Genomic DNA, 20644 nt, shown 5'->3' with positions numbered 1-20644 from the left:
GTGAACTATCTGGAAGGAAATCTAATTGGTGTTGGGATGAGGAAGCTCAGTCAGAATTTGAACAACTCCATGATGCTTTAGTTGCTCCAATTCTTTCACATCCGGATTTATCTAAAGATTTTTGTTTGGCGACGGACTCATCATACAAAGGCCTAGGTGCACATTTATTTCAAGAGATAGAAGAAAACGGCGTTGTAGTACAGAAAACTATTGCATTTGGAAGTCGTGTTCTCTCTAAATCAGAAAAGAATTATTCGATTACGGAACTTGAAGCTTTGGCTGTTGTATGGGCTTTCACAAAATTTCGCACATTTTTGTTTGGCAGACATACTAAGGTTTACACCGATCATCGAGCTCTGGAATTTCTTATGTCGACAAAATTAACTCATGGCAGATTGTCACGATGGGCGTTGTACCTACAGGAATTTGATTTTAGTATTGTTTACATACAGGGTTCTTCAAATATTGTTGCTGATGCTTTATCACGTGCACCTATGGGTTTGAAACAAAGTGCTGAAGAGGACTGCAAGGAAAACAATTATTGTTTGATGTATATTCAAGGTGTTGCGTTTGTGAACTTTATTTCGTCTTCGCTCCAGGACATCGCTAAGGAGCAAAATAAGGATCCAATCTGGAAGGACATTAAGGAGAAGTGGAGGAGAAAGGAAACCGTAGCGATTAGACAGCATTATTTAGTTCGCAATGACATTCTTTTTAAACGAAAATCGGTCGACAACTCTGTTTGGTTAGTTTGTATTCCTGATGAGTGGGTTAATAAGCTGATTTGGTATACGCATTTCAGTTATGCACACTTTGGTCCCAGAAAATGCTTTCATAAATTACGGGAAAATTGCTACTTCAGTAATATGGAAAAACGTATTCGATCTGTTCTGGCCAAATGCAAATTATGTCAAAAGGCTAAGCCGCCAACAATTTCTCACAGAGCACCGTTGTTTCCTACCATTCCAGCGAAATTAAAGGAGATGGCTGCAGTCGATTTGTTCGGTCCAGTGGTTCGTTCTACTAATGGTTTTGCGTACATTTTCGTAGCAGTGGAGTTGACATCAAAATATGTGTGTTTTACACCTTTACGCAAAGCAACAGCTCGTTCAGTATCTAATGCTTTCATTAACCATTTTCTTAAAGAAGTTGGTCATGTTGATAAGGTTATATCAGATAATGGATCACAGTTTCGTTCTAAAATTTGGCTTCGTACTCTACGGCGTCGTAAAATTAAACCAATTTTCATTTAACTTTTTCACCCTCAATCTAACGCTTCAGAGAGATGGATGAAGGAAATCAATAAATTGTGTCGTCTTTATTGTCATCAGAATCACAGAACGTGGGATCAGTATCTTCATATTTTTCAAAACATTCTGAATGAACTTCCTAATGACTCAACTTCTTTACCGCCAATACTGATATTAAAAAACAAAGCACCGACAAATCGCATATCTGAAATCGTTCCTTTTCCGCCTTCACGGAAACTGCGGCATTCTGAAGTTGTCAACCTGGCTCTACAAAATATTGCATCTGCGGCTGCTAGAAGAGAGGAATCAGCTAAGTGTCCTGGTCGTTTAAAAATCTTGTCAGTTGGTCAAAAGGTGTTAATTAAGTCTCATCGTTTGTCTCACAAAGGAAAAGGCTTGTGTCGCAAATTTTTTCTGCTTTATAACGGTCCATATAGAATTCGCAAAATTATTCATGATAACACTGTTGAAGTAGAAACTCTTAAATCACGACGCTCTAAGGGAATACATCATATATCAAACGTTAAAATTTTTGTGGAATGACATACTTTCGAGAAACCAACGGTTTACGTAAACATGCAGAGAATACAAGGATACCGCGCTGTGTTTTGGCGGCGGCATATACTCAAAGCAACAGTCAAGTCTGCGCGCCGCACAAGGCAGTCGTTGACCGCAAATAACTGCTTCCTACGTCACGCGCCTACAGCTGATCGAGCACTCAGTGCGAATGCACTGACAGCCGTAAACAAATACACAGTCTAATTTCTCCGACTAAATTCAGTATAAAGCTATAGTGACTTGATGAATTATGTTATTAACGTTCAGTATTTTTCAGGATACGGTTGTATAAAATATTTAAGAACTTCAGGTAAATTCTGTGTGTCTCCGACGTTAAGAGGACTTGCTATCGAGAAAATTTCAGAAAGAATGTAATTTCCAAGAAGAAACTAAAAAACTAAAAAGGTAACTATTAATTGAGTTTATTTTTTCAGGTAACATATTTCCACTTAGGTACGTACTTTAGACGTAATTTGCTGCTCGCAATTACGTGATTCATACTTTGTGCTAATTTCATGTTCTATGAATTTGCTTGTGAAGCGACGTGCTTGCGTACATTTGCTGATTTTTGTCAATGTTTTATTAATGAACAGGGTTGTTATTTGTATATATTATGCATCGCTTGGCTGCTATGCTTTTTCACTGATGTCATATTTTTTTATTATGTGTCTGCTGTGCTTATTTATTTAAATTATAATTGTCACCTGATTAGTTGTGCTGATATGTATGTAAGTTATACTTTGTGATTTATCTGCTTGCGCCTTCATGTTTACTTATTAAGATGACATATGAACATTTATTTGCTTATGCTGATATGATGCTAATGACCTGTTTAGTACGTAAGATATATGTTTGCTGCTATGCGTATGGATTGCATATTTATACATTTCTGTTTGTTGTCATAACTACTCTTTAATTTGGTATATAGAAATGCTGATATACTGTGTATGAACATAGAGTTTAGGTCACACTATTGTATTAATTATAGATTGTTCGCTTGGCAGAGCCTCGTAAGAATTGTGCTGCATCGACTTGTTGACATTCTGTTCTCTACTGGTATATTTACTCGCTATTGCTTGTTTTGCTTACGCTCAGTGCCTTATTTTTTTAAGATAGGAAAATGAACTGCTATAATTCGACGAACGACATTAGTACAAGAAACTTTATAGAAGCCACATGAGCTGGAGGTTTTATGGCAGCTGTATAAATTTATGCTAATAGGAAGGAAGCTAACGACATGACATACCACAACTAGGTTTAGACCATTGACAGTTATTACACTGCATTTTCGTGAGCAATTGAAATAGGAAGTAACACTTTACACAAGAAATACTCCACATGTTTGCTTCTGTTTGCCATAATTCTTGAAGTGGTGTACACACTGTGAAATATTATGATCATTCACACTCCGTAATCGTACTTAATTACTGAGAGTTATTCGAACTAAGTCTGTTAGAGGTCATGTATGCATTTCTTTTATTTAATGATGGACAAGGTAACCAAAATCCATCTTATAATTTATAATGAGTAGAAGATTTGGGTCAGATGGATTACATAGAGGTTGTGTGTTGACAGTGTGTCTTCGGATTGTATGGGATGATGAGGTTTGCATTAGGATTTTATCTGTACTTGTTCGAGGAGACTGACTAGAGGAAAGAGTTGTTATGGAAGTGAAATGATATTGGCGATAAGGTTTATATGTGTCGACGTATTGAAGTGGTATTATTGAGGTATTGAGATTATATGAAGTTGATGATTATTGGAGTTTTTGTGGACAAGAGGTAAGGTAAATGATATTGATGATAAGATTTATATGTATCGACGTAAGAGGTATTATTGAAGTATTGAGGTTATGTGATGCTGATGATTATTGGAGTTTTGGTGGATAAGAGGTAAAGTAAGTGAGGTGCATATTTTTTTTTTTTTTTTGTTGGTCTATATGGAACAAGGACGATGAAGATAGCAGACTAGAACACTCAAGTAGAAGGAAGATTGTCTACACACACTATGTTAAATCAATAAGCAGTACATTTTTTTTTTTTTTTGGAGAGAGTAAGTAATTGTATATCTTGGCTCACTGACAGTTGTTCAGCAACCGTACATTTTGATCTGGATTGGCAAACATTGGTCTTGACATGATGACTATGACGTTGACTTAACTATTATTGACTGTTATACATTGCTGCCACTACTACTTGATACACATGATGAACATCAAATTTTGACAGAATTGCATTTACACAGTTCACACTATTCAATTACACAGTAGTACTTAATGTGGATGAAAGATGAGTGAGTGTGTTTTGTGTGTTTTCCTTTCCTAATCCTACCCACCTATCTCCTAAATATTATTTTATTTGTTTGTAGTGGCTTGCACTGACACCCATAAATACGTATTATAGGTTTACTGATATTTGAGTATTTGTAATAGTTAATATGACAATTATCTGATATCATTTGTGTGTTTATTAGAATTTGTGATTAGTGATGGTGAATATTATGGACTGTTACCTGCACTTTTTCAACATAATGGGTGCCACTTAGAAACGATTAATTTCTGCTGATGAACTGTGTGATTAGGATAGTGAATATTATGGACTATTACTTGTACTTTTTCTACATGATTGGTGCCACTAGGACATGTTTAATTTCTGCTTATAAACTCTGATGAACAGTGTGATCAGTGATAGTGAATATTATGGACTGCTCTCTGGACCTGCTCAACATTGCTGGGTGCCACTGATGGACTGCTTGTACTGAAATAATGTCACTTGTTGCTGTCTGCACCTGCTCAACTTTGCTGGGTGCCACTGATGGACTGCTTCTACTGAAATGATGTCATTTGTTGGTGTCTGCACCTGTTCAACATTGCTAGGTGCCACTGATGAACTGCTTCTACTGAAATAATGTCACTTGTTGGTGTCTGCACCTGCTCAACATTACTGGGTGCTACTGATGAACTGCTTCTACTGAAATAATGTCACTTGTTGCTGTCTGCACCAGCTCAACATTGCTGGGTGCCACTGATGGACTGCTTCTACTGAAATGATGTTGCTTCTTGCTGTCTCCACCTGTTCAACATTACTGGGTGCCACAGATGGAACTGCTTATACCAAAATGATGTCACTTGTTGGTGTTTGCACCTGTTGACCATTGCTGGGTGCTGCTGCTGGAACTATCAACTATTTTTTTTTTTTTTTATAATTAAAAGTATTTTATGTGAACATTTGTATAAACTGATTTTTTGTGTATTGTGTAAACTATTATGTAAAGCCACATGTATGAAAGAATTTGTATTGCCTACTGTATTTTATATATTAGGTTATTGAAAGGTCAGTGCAAAGCCAAAATTTTATCTAATTATGTGATATTTACCCATTAATATTATCTTTTATTTTTGTCTGTATTTTTTTGACGAATTTGGTGGTATTTTCACCACCAATGCTGGCAAAAATACCATCAAATTCTAGCCCGTGGAGGAAGAGCATATGAAAGGTGGCTACACTGAGCCACAGCGCCAGAGAGTTTTGTTTCGCCGCCTCCACTGGCAGTGATTATTGAGAAGTAGCGGAGTGCAGTGCTTGTTGAGAACTCGTAGTAGGCAGTGCTTGCTGAGATGTCGTAGTAAAGAGTGCTTGTCGAGATGTGGCAGTAGTCAGTTCTTGTTGAGATGTGGTAGTAGCGAGTCGGTGTGGAGATATTGTGATGATTAGAGTGCTTTTCATCAATATAAATGAAGGTAACAAACTCCTTTTCTTTTTTTTCTCATTATTTTAATGTCCTGAATAATGCGTCATTGCAGGTTCAGTCAACAAATCATCTGGCTTGTGTTCTTGTATTAGAGTGTAATTCTGGTTTTCTTGCGCAATTATAGTATTTCTAATTTTTTTTATCACGTCAGTATAAATGGTATTTGAAATTTCTTGTCTTATTGAAGAAGAACCGTGCCAGATGTGTACGTTGAGTCATACTTCCACACACAGAACAGTTATACTTGTGCTTTGGTTTCGTAGGTTTTATAGTTGCTGGGGACTTAATTAATTAATTGTGTTAACGAAAATTTTCATTTCATTCTTTGGTGTAGTTCTATGCAGTCAGATTGCGTAATAATACTAGTCAGGGCCAACCGTTTACGAGACACAGCGTAATCGGACATATAGCTGCGAAAAATAAAAATGATTTTCAAATTTAATAATTAAGCCCCCATGCAATGTACACACCATGAAAAGTCTCTACGCGTGCCATTTCATAATGTGTAGTTAAAATTTAACAGCATTAAACATGTCTTTAGCATCTCAACTTACCGTGCACATAATAGATCATGTCGGGAGAAAATGTCAGCAGCTTAATGTGTCCTTACTAGCCACAACTTCATACATTCTCTCAATTCATGTTTATTGTGTATCTGTTTTACAGGAACACCCACTGAAGCGCCAAAGAAACTGGTATAGGCATGAGTATTCAAATAGAGAGATATGCACACAGGCAGAATACGGCGCTGCTGTCGGCAATACCTATATAAGAGAAGTGTCAGGCGCAGAGTTGTTATATCGGTTACTGCTCCTAGGATGGCAAGTTATCGAGATTTAAGTGAGTTTGCACGTGATTGTTACAGTCGGCGCACGAGCGATGGAACACAGCAGCGTCTCTGAGGTAGCGATGAAGTAGACATTTTCCCGTACGAGCATTTCACGAGTGTACCGCGAACATCAGGAATTCGGTAAAACATCAAAGCTCCGACATCGCTGCGGCTGGATAAACATCCTGCAAGAACGGGACCAAAGACGACTGAAGAGAATCGTTCAACGTGGCAGTTCAACACTTCCTCAAATTGCTGTAGATTTCAATGCTGGGCCATCAACAAGTGTCAGTGTGCGAGCCATTCAACGAAACATCATCGATATGCGCTCTGTCCGAAAGAACAGACACCATCTCCATATACACTCCTGGAAATTGAAATAAGAACACCGTGAATTCATTGTCCCAGGAAGGGGAAACTTTATTGACACATTCCTGGGGTCAGATACATCACATGATCACACTGACAGAACCACAGGCACATAGACACAGGCAACAGAACATGCACAATGTCGGCACTAGTACAGTGTATATCCACCTTTCGCAGCAATGCAGGCTGCTATTCTCCCATGGAGACGATCGTAGAGATGCTGGATGTAGTCCTGTGGAACGGCTTGCCATGCCATTTCCACCTGGCGCCTCAGTTGGACCAGCGTTCGTGCTGGACGTGCAGACCGCGTGAGACGACGCTTCATCCAGACCCAAACATGCTCAATGGGGGACAGATCCGGAGATCTTGCTGGCCAGGGTAGTTGACTTACACCTTCTAGAGCACGTTGGGTGGCACGGGATACATGCGGACGTGCATTGTCCTGTTGGAACAGCAAGTTCCCTTGCCGGTCTAGGAATGATAGAACGATGGGTTCGATGACGGTTTGGATGTACCGTGCACTATTCAGTGTCCCCTCGACGATCACCAGTGGTGTACGGCCAGTGTAGGAGATCGCTCCCCACACCATGATGCCGGGTGTTGGCCCTGTGTGCCTCGGTCGTATGCAGTCCTGATTGTGGCGCTCACCTGCACGGCGCCAAACACGCATACGACCATCATTGGCACCAAGGCAGAAGCGACTCTCATCGCTGAAGACGACACGTCTCCATTCGTCCCTCCATTCACGCCTGTCGCGACACCACTGGAGGCGGGCTGCACGATGTTGGGGCGTGAGCGGAAGACGGCCTAACGGTGTGCGGGACCGTAGCCCAGCTTCATGGAGACGGTTGCGAATGGTCCTCGCCGATACCCCAGGAGCAACAGTGTCCCTAATTTGCTGGGAAGTGGCGGTGCGGTCCCCTACGGCACTGCGTAGGATCCTACGGTCTTGGCGTGCATCCGTGCGTCGCTGCGGTCCGGTCCCAGGTCGACGGGCACGTGCACCTTCCGCCGACCACTGGCGACAACATCGATGTACTGTGGAGACCTCACGCCCCACGTGTTGAGGAATTCGGCGGTACGTCCACCCGGCCTCCCGCATGCCCACTATACGCCCTCGCTCAAAGTCCGTCAACTGCACATACGGTTCACGTCCACGCTGTCGCGGCATGCTACCAGTGTTAAAGACTGCGATGGAGCTCCGTATGCCACGGCAAACTGGCTGACACTGACGGCGGCGGTGCACAAATGCTGCGCAGCTAGCGCCATTCGACGGCCAACACCGCGGTTCCTGGTGTGTCCGCTGTGCCGTGCGTGTGATCATTGCTTGTACAGCCCTCTCGCAGTGTCCGGAGCAAGTATGGTGGGTCTGACACACCGGTGTCAATGTGTTCTTTTTTCCATTTCCAGGAGTGTAGATAAGGCTTATCGGCCAATGATGTTCCTCAGTGCGGACGCACTCACATTGCCCGAACTCTTAAGAGAATCGGTTGACTGACTGCCGCGAATAATGAGTTTAGTGGGCAGGGGCACTAAAAATGTAGTTGTCGACTGTAAGTTGGAAATGTGTGTCTCACAGGGAGCGTCGCACTATCCTCTGTGTCCTCGATGGCTCAGACGGATAGAGACTCTGTTACGTAAGCAGGAGATCCCGGGTTCCTGTCCCGGTCAGGGAGCACATTTTCAACTGTGTCCATTGATATTTATTAATGCCTGTAAGCAGCTAAAGGTCAGGATTCCATTGTAATCTCATTCTTCGTGAACTGCAAGATAACCCTTGAGTAGGCTTAGAGTGAGACAAGATGTTTTTTTCCTCCTGGTCGAAGCACTTTGGTGCCTACGTTCGCAGGTTGCGGAAAGGGTTTTCTGTGATGATTTCCACTACCTGTGAGGACCCCGATTTGGTTAGGCTGCTCTTCACTCTTTCCTGGGATTCTGAAGAGAGAAAGAGAGAGACTGATCTCTGGACCTCGACTGCGATACTGAATATGGTAACTGAGTTTGTGAAAGTTTCAGCCTGGCTGAAGTCTCAACCTGTTCCTTTTGCAGGCCTTCATAATAACGCTGAATATTGTATTCATAATACGAAATGGTAGAGTTTTCTAATTCTTCGATTTTACTGGTAGTTACTTTGTTCAGCCAGAACTTTGGGATATGGGAGCGAGTCGTGCGAGCTATACTTAGCCTCAGTTAGAATCCGCGCTTGCAGCGTGAAAGTGCCTGCGTTTCTTATGTCATTAATTCTCCTGTTTCATTAATTTCATTTGTGTTCTGTAATTTGTATCCGTTAGTACGTGTGCCTTCGTGCGTTCAGTCCCACGTGTTCGTCGCTGGTTTTGGAGCGCTTTCGGACCTTGGAACCTGTATTCTCTTACCATTATTTCGCAGTAATTTACTTCTGTGGGTAATATCTTCCAAGGATTAATAGACTTTGCGGAATGTTCATATTTTTTCTTTGTCTAATTTAGTGTGACTAGGTCCACGTGTCTGAAAACTGAACGAGCCTTCAGCTCGCCAGTTCTTGTTCTGTAATGGTAGGGCTTGAATTACATTGCCTTCCCCAAACTGTTGTGTCCCACATGCATGCCCGATCTGATTTGCATTTCAGATCGTAATTTTCGTTCAATTCCACGCCTTGAATTTTCCGTGTTATGTGTTGGCCGGTGGAGCAAAGCTTTTGCTGGCCATATGTGCATGTGGTGCATATGTAGTTCTTCTACTTTCATTTCTATTTTCTGCGTGATGTTAGTGCTAATGTGAAGTGCGTGAGTGTCTCCTTACCATTAAGTTATTCCTATTTTATGGGAGCCTAATGATTTACAAGCCCGTCAGGCAAGCTATCTGATTATTTGTTGCGTCCGCGTGACTACTTAAGACAGGCACCAGCAGCCATTATATTTTTATATAACTGTGTTGTGCTTTTCTAACTGTCTATAGTAAAATACATGTTCAATCCAAGTCGAATTTCACTGTTACTATTAATACTTCGATAGATTTAACTGTGAGTCATCTACTTTCACCCTGCCCTATACGCAAAGAACTAGTATTCTTGATGTGAACTATTTATTGATGAGAGGCTTATCTTCTGCTTACTGAATACAAATTTATCTACTGCTGAGTAAGAAAAGGATGTGCTACTGGACATACTTCGAATTAACCCTACGACTCACCCAGCAATTGCACTAATGACTTATTTAATCTGTTAATTGTAAATACAATATTTGAAATCAGTGATTATTCTATTTAAGGCGACCCTGTACTAAATTCACATTTACCGAAATTTACATTAAATTTCCATTGAATTAGAGCTGAATATATAGCTTACTGAACGTAACTTTTATAAGCCATTCACCTCACTGAATATAACTATCATTCATTATACAGATACCGTTGAACCATCGGCAGGTGTTTAAATGATTAGTGTTGCAATTCTCTGTGACAGACTGTATTGGGGTTTTTCGTGTTTACTCTTGTTACCAGGCCTGGTGGGCATATAACGGGAGTGAACAGCACCAGATGTTGAGTGATCGCTTCGAATGTAACGGACAACCCGCGTACTCGTGAGAGACAGCATTATTAGCACTGACATAGTTTGAAGGGAACCCCATTTTGAGTATTCATTTGGCCACCTGGTGGAATTGTGCAATATCGAGGTTTGTGGGGCATTCGTATGTGATAGTGTCCCATACCCCTAAAGGTAATATTGGGAAATAAGGAAAATAATTGGAAAATAACGTTCTGAGATCGTGCAATGCGTTATAGACGAACTAGGAAGGATGTACAAGGGATTTTGTAACATTTATGGCAGACTAGTGTCAGTCAAATTGTATATTGTGCAATATGTTGGATTCCCTATATCAGGGAGCCTATAGCGAGGTGGAGGCGTCTTGGTGGCGAGTTAAGGCGTCACAGTCCACATGGAGACAAAATGTGCGCCTCTTATTAGCTGAGTGAAGCCGACACTCACAAGGTAGCGAGGAGTTTCCTGGCCCTGATTGGCCGATAGGGGTAGAGGCAGCAACTTCGTTGAAACCGACGAATTAGTTGGGTGGCTGTTGCCGAGTGTACTTGCTTATAAAAAGTTACTGTTTCTAAGCTCGCGGAAGTTTTTATTGAAAGTTTTAATTGCATCATAAGGGTGGCGACAGCTTGTGTGTGTGGTGCACATCGTCAACTGAGGTCACGTAAATCAAATACTTACATTGGAAGTATTGATAGCATGAAATGTGGCGTGCATAAATCGGTTCTCTGCTCAGAATGTTTATGATACCGTCTTGTTAAGCATTTCTGGAGTTGTGTGGCGGCCATTTACGCAAGTTACAGGTTGTGTAATGATTTTGTGTAGTGACGATGCTGTGGCAAGACTTACGACACTGAATAGACATGGAATGCGTTAGTTCAAACTGAAGTGCTCGTTACTGCAAAGCAGAACCTCAGTTTCCTATAATCACAACTGGTGCAGCACCACATAATAACCGGCCGATGTGGCGGTGCGGTTCTAGGCGCTGCAGTCTGGATCTGTGGGACCGCTACGGTCGCAGGTTCGAATCCTGCCTCGGGCATGGATGTGTCTGATGTCCTTAGGCTAGTTAGGTTTAAGTAGTTCTAAGTTCTAGAGGACTAATGACCTTAGAAGTTGAGTCCCATAGTGCTCAGAGCCATTTGAACCATTTTTGACTATGGCAGTGAAGGGCTGTAATGAAAACTGAATAGTGAACTGTTGAAAAATGAATAGTGAACTTGCACTAATAGTGACTTGAGACCGTAATCTAGTGAGCAGTATTTTGGGAAGGACTTAAAGTGATTTTTGGAACAGCAGCAAAGAGCATAAGAATTCGTGAATGTAACAGACCTGTGACAGTTGATATTTTGTGACGCTGTAATGCGTGTAGAATGCAATGGATTGTGATGTGGGATGCGACATGAAAGACTGTCGTCAAGAGGAGAAGAATGCGAGACGTCATTTGCGACGCAGCGCATTGGATGGGCGAACGAGGCCTACGAGAATGGCTCTGAGCACTATGGGACTTAACTGCTGTGGTCATCAGTCCCTTACAACTTAGAACTACTTAAACCTAACTAACCTAAGGACATCACACACATCCATGCCCGAGGCAGTATTCGAACCTGCGACCGTAGCGGTCACGCGGCTCCAGACTGTAGCGCCTAGAACCGCACGGCCACTCCGGCCTAGAAAAGTCATTATGTCTGAACACAAAATATGTTCTATGATTCTACAACAAATTGATCTCAATGAAATTGGCCGGTAATTATGTGCATCCGATTTTCTACCCTTTTCATAGATTGCTATGACCTGGGTCTTCTTCCAGTGCCGTAGAACTATCCGCTGTTCCAACGATCTCTGATAGATGATGAAGAAGAATGGTGCTATATTTGTTAGTCACCATAAAATCTTACAGGGATACCATTTGGGCCAGATGCCTTCCTGGCGTCTAAGGATCTTAACTGTTTTACAATCCCAGATACACTAAACCATATGTCAGCCATCCTTGCGTTTGTTTTGAAAGGGGAATGGTGCTGCAGTCCTCTACGAGTTTTTGAAAGCTAGGTTTAGAATTTCGGTTCAAATGGTTCAAATGGCTCTGAGCACTACGGGACTTAACTTCTGAGGTCATCAGTCCCCTAGAACATAGAACTACTTAAACCTAACTAACCTAAGGACATCACACACATCCATGCCCGAGGCAGGATTCGAACCTGCGACCGTAGCGGTCGCGCGGTTCCAGACTGAAGCGCCTAGAATCGCTCGGCCACACCGGCCGGCTAGAATTTCGGCCTTCTGTTTATCATCATCAGTTACATTACCCGTACTATCCATCTAGCTAATAACTGATTTACTATAAAAAACTTAAGGAAGCCTACTGCCACACAAGGTCAACAGCTACACTCTAGTTGGCAGAAAGGACACTCAATAATGAGAAACAATAAACATGTATGGTACAAGCTAGATCTGGTGCTTATTTTCCTGCTAGGGGCTATCTAGTGAATACTAAAGAATAAGACAGTGACCTACAGAAACTGCTAGGGGCTATCTAGTGAATGTTATTAACGAATTAAACAGTGACCTACGGTAAGCTACACCTACTGATTATCCCTCGTATTTACAATGTAAAGAAGCGTTTACGCACACGCGAAAGTGACCTAATAAAACGATAAAAACTACTACCTTAAACGTACCGAGTGTAAATGACACTAATTAAAGAAAATACTGGGTATTGTACACTGACTGATGCAGGTACAAAACAAAACATTTAGCTAACAAGAGCTCAGAATGTAAAGCACAAATACGAACTCTACTTTATAGGAACCGAAGGGCTTACAGTACACGATCACTAAAGCTCACAACAAGCTAAGGAATTTAAACAGACGGCGAGGTGAGGTTTAGCTTTGTGCTAACTAAACCGTATGCAAGAAGGGCTCAGAAACTGTATTGTAACACTGATTTACTCAGATATTGTAGTGTCATACTAATTTACCACGTATTTTACGTTTGCTTAACTGTTAACGGTCGCAGGTTGTGCTAGTCAAACGTATACAAGTGAGATTAGAATTCTCTGTCAGTATCACTATTCTTAATAAAACGTATAAAAACTGCTACCTTCAATGTATCGAGTCTAAATGACACTAATAAACGCAAATACTGAGTATTGTACACTGACTTAATTGATAATCCCGCGTATTTAACGTCAGTGAAGAATGTAAACAAACGTTTGCGTACACGCGGAAGTATCCTAAACAGAAACTTCGCTTATCTTATTCAGACGCAAATAAAAACTGAACCTTCAATTTGTCACGTCTGTCTGACACTAATGCAAGTAAATGCTATAGAATAGACAGCAAAAACGATTAATTACTAGCTAAATTACTTATGTCGTAACACAGCAAGCGAAAAGCGCTTGTAGCCGGCGTCAGGGCTCCCAACCGGTGTGTAACATTTATGGCAAATTAGTATCAATGAAATTATAGTATTGTGCAACGTGTAGCAAGTCCTGTCCTTGGGGAACATGGAGCGAGGTTGAGGCGTCTTGGTGGCATTTTAAGGCTTCACAATCCACCTACAGATATCATGTTCGCTTCCTATTGGCTGAGTGAAGCCGTCACTTACAAGGTAGCGAGAATTTTGCAGAACCTTGGTTGGCTGAAAGGGCAGAGGAAGCAGTTTCGCTGTAACCGATGGATGAGTTGGATGACGGCTGCTGTCAAGTGTGCTCTCACATGTAAGGTCATTGCTTAACAGTTCTAAAAATTTGTCAATTTTTTCGAAAGTGTTAATTGTATCATTAGGATAGTATATGTGCTATATGCGGTTGTGGCAACTACAAACAGCAAAGTAATCCCAAATCGTCCTTCAGGTTCCCGTAAAACAAAGATATGTAATTATGAAAGATTAATTAGGATATGCAAGTTTTATTTTAATGACTTTATTTAAAAAGTAGAGAATACTTTAAAACACTAGCATAATACCTTCACTGTCAGCTTGTTATATTGAAGGGTAAGTTGTGTTTTATGAAACACGACAAGGCTAAACAGAAATTTAAAATAATGCCTTACGTTTACCTTGTCTTTTTCAGTATTTGGCTTGGCGCAGTGACTTAATTTCTGTTGCCTGTGACAAAGGAAACTCTGCGCAGAAGCAGTCCAAGGAAAGAGAGGAGAAGATGATATAGATGGTGATTATGAGGATCTTGGGGAAAGTAGTGAATGTAGAGAAAAAAAAAACGGAGTGAAGATTGCTAGCAAGGGAGGAAGATGTAAGAGCATTACAGAAAGCACAGATGGGGATACAGGTCAAGTAACATCAAAAATTAAGAAGTTCGACAGTTGAAAGAGGAGTGACTGTGTGGAGTGCAATAAATAATACACCTAACGATGTTACACTACAACCTTGAGAAGCATCCATCGTTAAATAGCACCCTGTAATTTGCTTAAAATTGAAAGATATACCCTTAACCATTACTACCATAGCCTTGTTGCACAAATGTCGCTGTGGTAAACAGGAATTTATTAACCGACCATCTCAACCTAAACCTTCAATAAAATCGTTCTGTGTACTGTAAGTCAAATGTGATCTAAGAGACATTTCATCAAATGCTATAGATACAATCCTTTCATAGGCTCCATCCTCTCACATTTCATTTTCAATTGCTCAAGTACCATGTTGTTTACACGAGGTTTTATCTCTGCATTTTTAACCATTTCCGCAGGAATCTAGCTATAGCTTTATAAGCTTCTTAAGCTTTATAATCTGTTTGACACCACAATACACATGGTGTAGACACTAAATTTATATTGGCAAACCTAGATAACAACCGACCAGTACAGCGCCACAGTATTATACTTCGTGCTTTGGGCCCGTATGGAAATCAATATCAGAGAAATTGGTGAGACAGGTATTCGTGAATGTTCATATGCACAGAGTAGGCCAACAGTGTAACCAAAGATGATTCAGCATAAGATCCACAGATGTCGGGAGGAAAGATGTATGCTAAAATCTCAAAATCTATGAGGATGTGCTTCGGCCATTGTAGTTATCAGCGCCTCAATTACACATGTTCATGCGCAGGACAAGTGCACAAGGCACACACACACACACAAACAGTCTACTCCAAACAACATAAGTACTTTGTTCAAGAACCGGACTCGACAACAGTCTTAAGCAAAAATCAGGTAATACACAGTCACCTTCGACAACGCATAAATAAAGGTGATAGTTGTCAGATAGGTAACTGCTAATATACACTGACAAAAGTCATGGAAAACCTCCTAATATCGTGTCGGCCCCCCTCCTCCCCGACGTAATGCAGCAAATCTATGAGGATGTGCTTAGGCCATTATAGTTATCAGCGCCTTGGAAGTCCCCCCCATAAATACTGAACCATGCTGCCTCTACAGCCGCAGATAATTGCGAAACTGTTGTCAGTGCAGGTTTTGTGCTCGAACTGAACTCTGAATTATGACCCATAATAGTTCGATGGTATTCATGCCGGGAAATCTCGATGGCCAAACCATTTTTTCGAATTGTCCGGAATGTTCTTCAAACCAATTTCGAACAATTGTAGCGCATGATTGTTTGGGAACATGAATCCCATGAACGGCTGCCAATGGTCTCCAAGTAGCCGTATACAACGATTTCCAATCGATGATTGGTGCAGTTGGAACAGAGAACCCAGTCCAGATCACGTAAACGCCGACGACACCATTATGGAGCCACCACTAGCTTGCAGAATGCCTTGTTCACGAATTGGATCCATGGCTTTGTGGTGTCTGCGCCGCGCTCGAACCCTACCATCAGCTCTTACCAACTGAAATCGGGAACCAGGCCACAGTTTTCCAGTCGTCCAGGATCCAACCGATATGGTCACGAGCCCACGGGAGGCGCTGCGGGCTTGGCGTCCTGTTAGCTAAGGCATTCGCGGCGCCCGTCTGCTGCCATAGTCCATTAAAGCCAAATTTCACCGCACTATCCTAACGGATACGTTCGTCGTACGTCCCACATTGATTTCAGCTGTTATTTCACGTAGTGGTTCTTGTCTGTTAGCACCGACAACTCTACGCAAACGCCGCTGCTCTCGGTCGTTAAGTGAAGCCGTCGGCCACTGAGTGGTCCGGAGCGAGAGGAACTGCCTGACATTTGGTATCCTCGACATCCTCTTGACACCGTAGATCTTGGAATATTGAATTCCCTAAAAGTTTACGAAACTGAATGTGCGTTGTGTCTAGCTCCAAGTACTATTCCGTGTTCAAAATCTGTTAATTGCCGTCGAGCGACTATTATCACGTCGAATACAGAAAACATAAACAAAGCCAAAGCCTTGCAGACAAACAAAAATTACGAAATGTAGTGTGAGGAGGGCTATGCGAGAGGCGTTCAACGAATTCGAAAGTAAAGTTCTATGTACTGACTTGGCAGAAAATCCTAACAAATTTTGGTCTTATGTCAAAGCGGTAGGTGGATCAAAACAAAATGTCCAGACACTCTGTGACCAAAATGGTACTGAAACAGAGGATGACAGACTAAAGGCTGAAATACTAAATGTCTTTTTCCAAAGCTGTTTCACAGAGGAAGACTGCACTGTACTTCCTTCTCTAGACTATCGCACAAATGATAAAATGGTAGATATCGAAATAGATGACAGAGGGATAAAAAACAATTAAAATCGCTCAAAAGTGGAAAGGCCGCTGGACGTGATGGGATACCAGTTCGATTTTACACAAAGTACGCGAAGGAACTTGCCCCCCTTCTTGCAGCGGTGTACCGCAGGTCTCTAGAAGAGCGTGGCGTTCCAAAAGATTGGAGAAGGGCACAGGTCATCCTCGTTTTCAAGAAGGGACGTCGAACAGATGTGTAGAAACTATAGACCTATATCTCTAACGTCGATCAGTTGTAGAATTTTGGAACACGTATTATGTTCGAGTGTAATGGCCTTTTTTTTTTTTTTTTTTTTTTTTGTCCGGAACCGCGCGACTGCTACGGTCGCAGGTTCGAATCCTGCCTCGGGCATGGATGTGTGTGATGTCCTTAGGTTAGTTAGGTTTAAGTAGTTCTAAGTTCTAGGGGACTGATGACCACAGATGTTAAGTCCCATAGTGCTCAGAGCCATTTTAATGGCTTTTCTGGGGACTAGAAATCTACTCTGTAGGAATCAGCATGGGTTTCGAAAAAGACAATCGTTTCGAACCCAGCTAGTGCTATTTGTCCACGAGACTCAGAGGGCCATAGACACAGGTTCCCAGGTAGATGCCATGTTTCTTGACTTCCGCAACGCGCTTGATACAGTTCCCCACAGTCGTCTAATGAACAAAGTAAGAGCATATGGACTATCAGACCAATTGTGTGATTGCATTGAAGAGTTCCTAGATAACAGAACGCAGCATGTCATTCTCAATGGAGAGAAGTCTTCCGAAGTAAGAGTGATTTCAAGTGTGCCGCAGGGGAGTATCGTAGGACAGTTGCTATACACAATATATATAAATGACCTTGTGGATAACATCGGAAGTTCACTGAGGCTTTTTGCGGATGATGCTGTAGTATATCGAGAGGTTGTAACAATGGAAAATTGTACTGAAATGCAGGAGGATCTGCAACGAATTGACGCATGGTGCAGGGAATGGCAATTGAATCTCAATGCAGACAAGCGTAATGTGCTGCGAAAACATAGAAAGAAAGATCCTTTATCATTTAGCTACAATATAGCAGGTCAGCAACTGGAAGCAGTTAATTCCATAAATTATCTGGGAGTAGGCATTAGGAGTGATTTAAAATGGAATGATCATATAAAATTATTCGTCGGTAATGCAGATGACAGACTGAGATTCACTGGAGGAATCCTAAGGAAATGCAATCCGAAAACAAAGGAAGTAGGTTACAGTACACTTGTTCGCCCACTGCTTGAATACTGCTCACCGGTGTGGGATCCGTATCAGATATGGTTGCTAGAAGAGATAGAGAAGATCCAACGAAGAGCAGCGCGCTTCGTTACAGGATCATTTAGTAATCGCGAAAGCGTTACAGAGATGACATATAAACTCCAGTGGAAGACTGCAAGAGAGACGCTCAGTAGCTCGGTACGGGCTTTTGTTGAATTTTCGAGAACATACCTTCACCGAGGAGTCAAGCAATATATTGCTCCCTCTCACGTGTATCTCGCGATGAGACCATGAGGATAAAATCAGAGAGATTAGAGCCCACACAGAGGCATACCGACAATCTTTCTTTCCACGAACAATACGAGACTGGAATAGAAGGGAGAACCGATAGAGGTATTCAAGGTACCCTGCGCCACAAACCGTCAGGTGGCTTGCGGAGTATGGATGTAGAAGTAGATGTAGAACACCTTTTAAAATGAATCACCGGAACATAATAACAGCTCCGCCAATACATCGCACGTTTGTATCTCGTGTACGCGGTACCACCGTCATCTGTATACGTGCGTATCGCTACCCTGTGACTTTTGTCACGTCAGTGTATAATATGTAAGACATAACGGAGTGAATTTCTTTGTCAGAATATAAGATTTCAGAAAGCAGGATAAAGCAGCGAGAAGACCCCAGTTGCACTGTAGAATAACCGTCACGTACTGAATCGTATAAAAGCAAAATAAATTTGGCGAGAACTTACGCTTATAAAGCTATTTAAGCACGGCATGATGGTCTCTATAATATTTACATAGGTAATGGGCATCTATATAAATGAACTAATATTATTGGCTCTTGTGTTGTTTTTATGTTCGAAACTTCTTATACCACACTATAAGATGTCGGTTGTAGTCGTTTACGTATTTCGAAAGAGCATCTCAAAGTCAAGATTACAAGCCGCGATAATACAATTATAAAATATAGAAAACACATTGTGAAATTAAATTTCAGTAATTCGTAGCACGAAATGTCGTTCTTCAACTCTAAGGTAAACTATAGACCTCCAGTCTCTCCACTTCGTAAATGGAAGTTTGTCTAATTCTGTGACTTTTCTGATAAATAAAAATATACTCAGAATTCTGTTCAAACTAACTGTAACAGGAAACATTACAATTCATTCTGGTGAAACTGTTAAATTTGCTGTAAGTCGAGAGCGGTTACCTGTGACTTTTCCCTCGGACGGTAGAGCGGCGATTGCTGCCTCGCTAACAGAAGCTCCGGGAACTTGGCGGTTGGCGATGTTCCCAGCGAACAGGCACGTAGAGATAACGAACCTGACAAACAAAGCTGGTCAGCAGGTTCAGCTGCTGGGTTGTTTTTTATTCGAGGAGTACCGTCTTCCAAAAACCTGTCTCTAACCTTGGCGTCGGTGTTGTAACAGGGAGCTTCTTTATTATTCATCTTTTTAACACAGTTAAAGGCATCCCTGATGTTCTCATCCTTTTAATTACATACCTCCAGATTTCACATGGTGATAAACCGTATTTTATGGCCTTCTATAAGGACTTAACTGGTACAAATGACCCTCACCAGCACAAAATGCCAGGTAACAGTAGAAGGAAAACTTTCTAAAGAATTTGAGGTCAGCCAGGAGTTAACACAGGGTGATGTATTATCCACGCTACTCTTCAACATAGTGTGGAGAGAGTGATGCGAACGGTGGAGATTGATAACCGAGGTGGCACTCTGTTTAACCGTATGCACCAAAATCTAGCTTATGCCGATGACGTGTGTATGCTCTCTAGAAGTTTGAAAGAAATGGAAGAAGGATTTGCCAGACTGGAAAAGGAGACAGAAGAGTTGGAAATTAGAGTAAACAACACAAAACCACAGTATCTCATTGCTTCCTGGAAAAATGCTTTTGTTAAAGAGAAATATATTAACTTGAACGGAGGCAATTATGAGAGATGTGAGAAGTGTTAAGAAAGATTTTTGGAGACATGTATGAGGCGGGGCAATGGAGGATAAGGAGAAACAAGGAATTGGAAGAACTGTATAGAAATCCTGACTTGGTGACAAATTAAGTGTTACAGATTAAGATGGGTGGGCCATGTAGAGCGAATGTCAGAGGATCGAGCTGTCAAAAAGGTCTACACAGGAAATCCAGGTGGCAAAAGGAGCAAAGGGAGACCCTGGAAACGATGGCTGGAGGATGTGGAAAATGATTTAAGAAAGATTGGAGTCAGGAGGTGGAGAAAACGAGCGGAAAATCGTCAGGATTTGGCTGTGATCATCAGAGAGGCCAAGGAGTAAGTAAGTAAATTTGGAAAGTTGTGGTAAGGTCTTATGGGACCAAACTGCAGAGGCCATCGGTCCCTAAGCCTACACACTACTTAAGCTAACTTAAACTAACTTACACTACGGACAACACACACACCCATGCCTGAGGGAGGACTCGAACCTCCGACGAGGGGAGCAGCACGGACCGTGACAAAACCCCTTAGACCGCGCG

General features: G+C 41.7%; 1 protein-coding gene across 1 annotated transcript in view; it reads right to left on the bottom strand.

The window, feature by feature from the left end:
* Positions 1-19367, bottom strand: part of LOC126484103 (retinol-binding protein pinta-like) — a 142731-nt gene extending 123364 nt beyond the window's left edge. The window contains exon 1 of the mRNA XM_050107480.1: positions 19354-19367. The gene's annotated coding sequence lies outside the window, so the exon portion shown is untranslated. The remainder of the gene's footprint in view (positions 1-19353) is intronic.
* Between the last annotated feature and the right edge of the window lie 1277 nt (positions 19368-20644).

The sequence above is a fragment of the Schistocerca serialis genome, chromosome 6 (genome assembly GCF_023864345.2).
Source record: "Schistocerca serialis cubense isolate TAMUIC-IGC-003099 chromosome 6, iqSchSeri2.2, whole genome shotgun sequence".
NCBI classification, from domain to species: Eukaryota; Metazoa; Arthropoda; class Insecta; order Orthoptera; family Acrididae; genus Schistocerca; species Schistocerca serialis.
The sequence above is the reverse complement of the archived record's forward strand: the minus strand, read 5'-3'. Positions and strand labels throughout refer to the sequence as shown.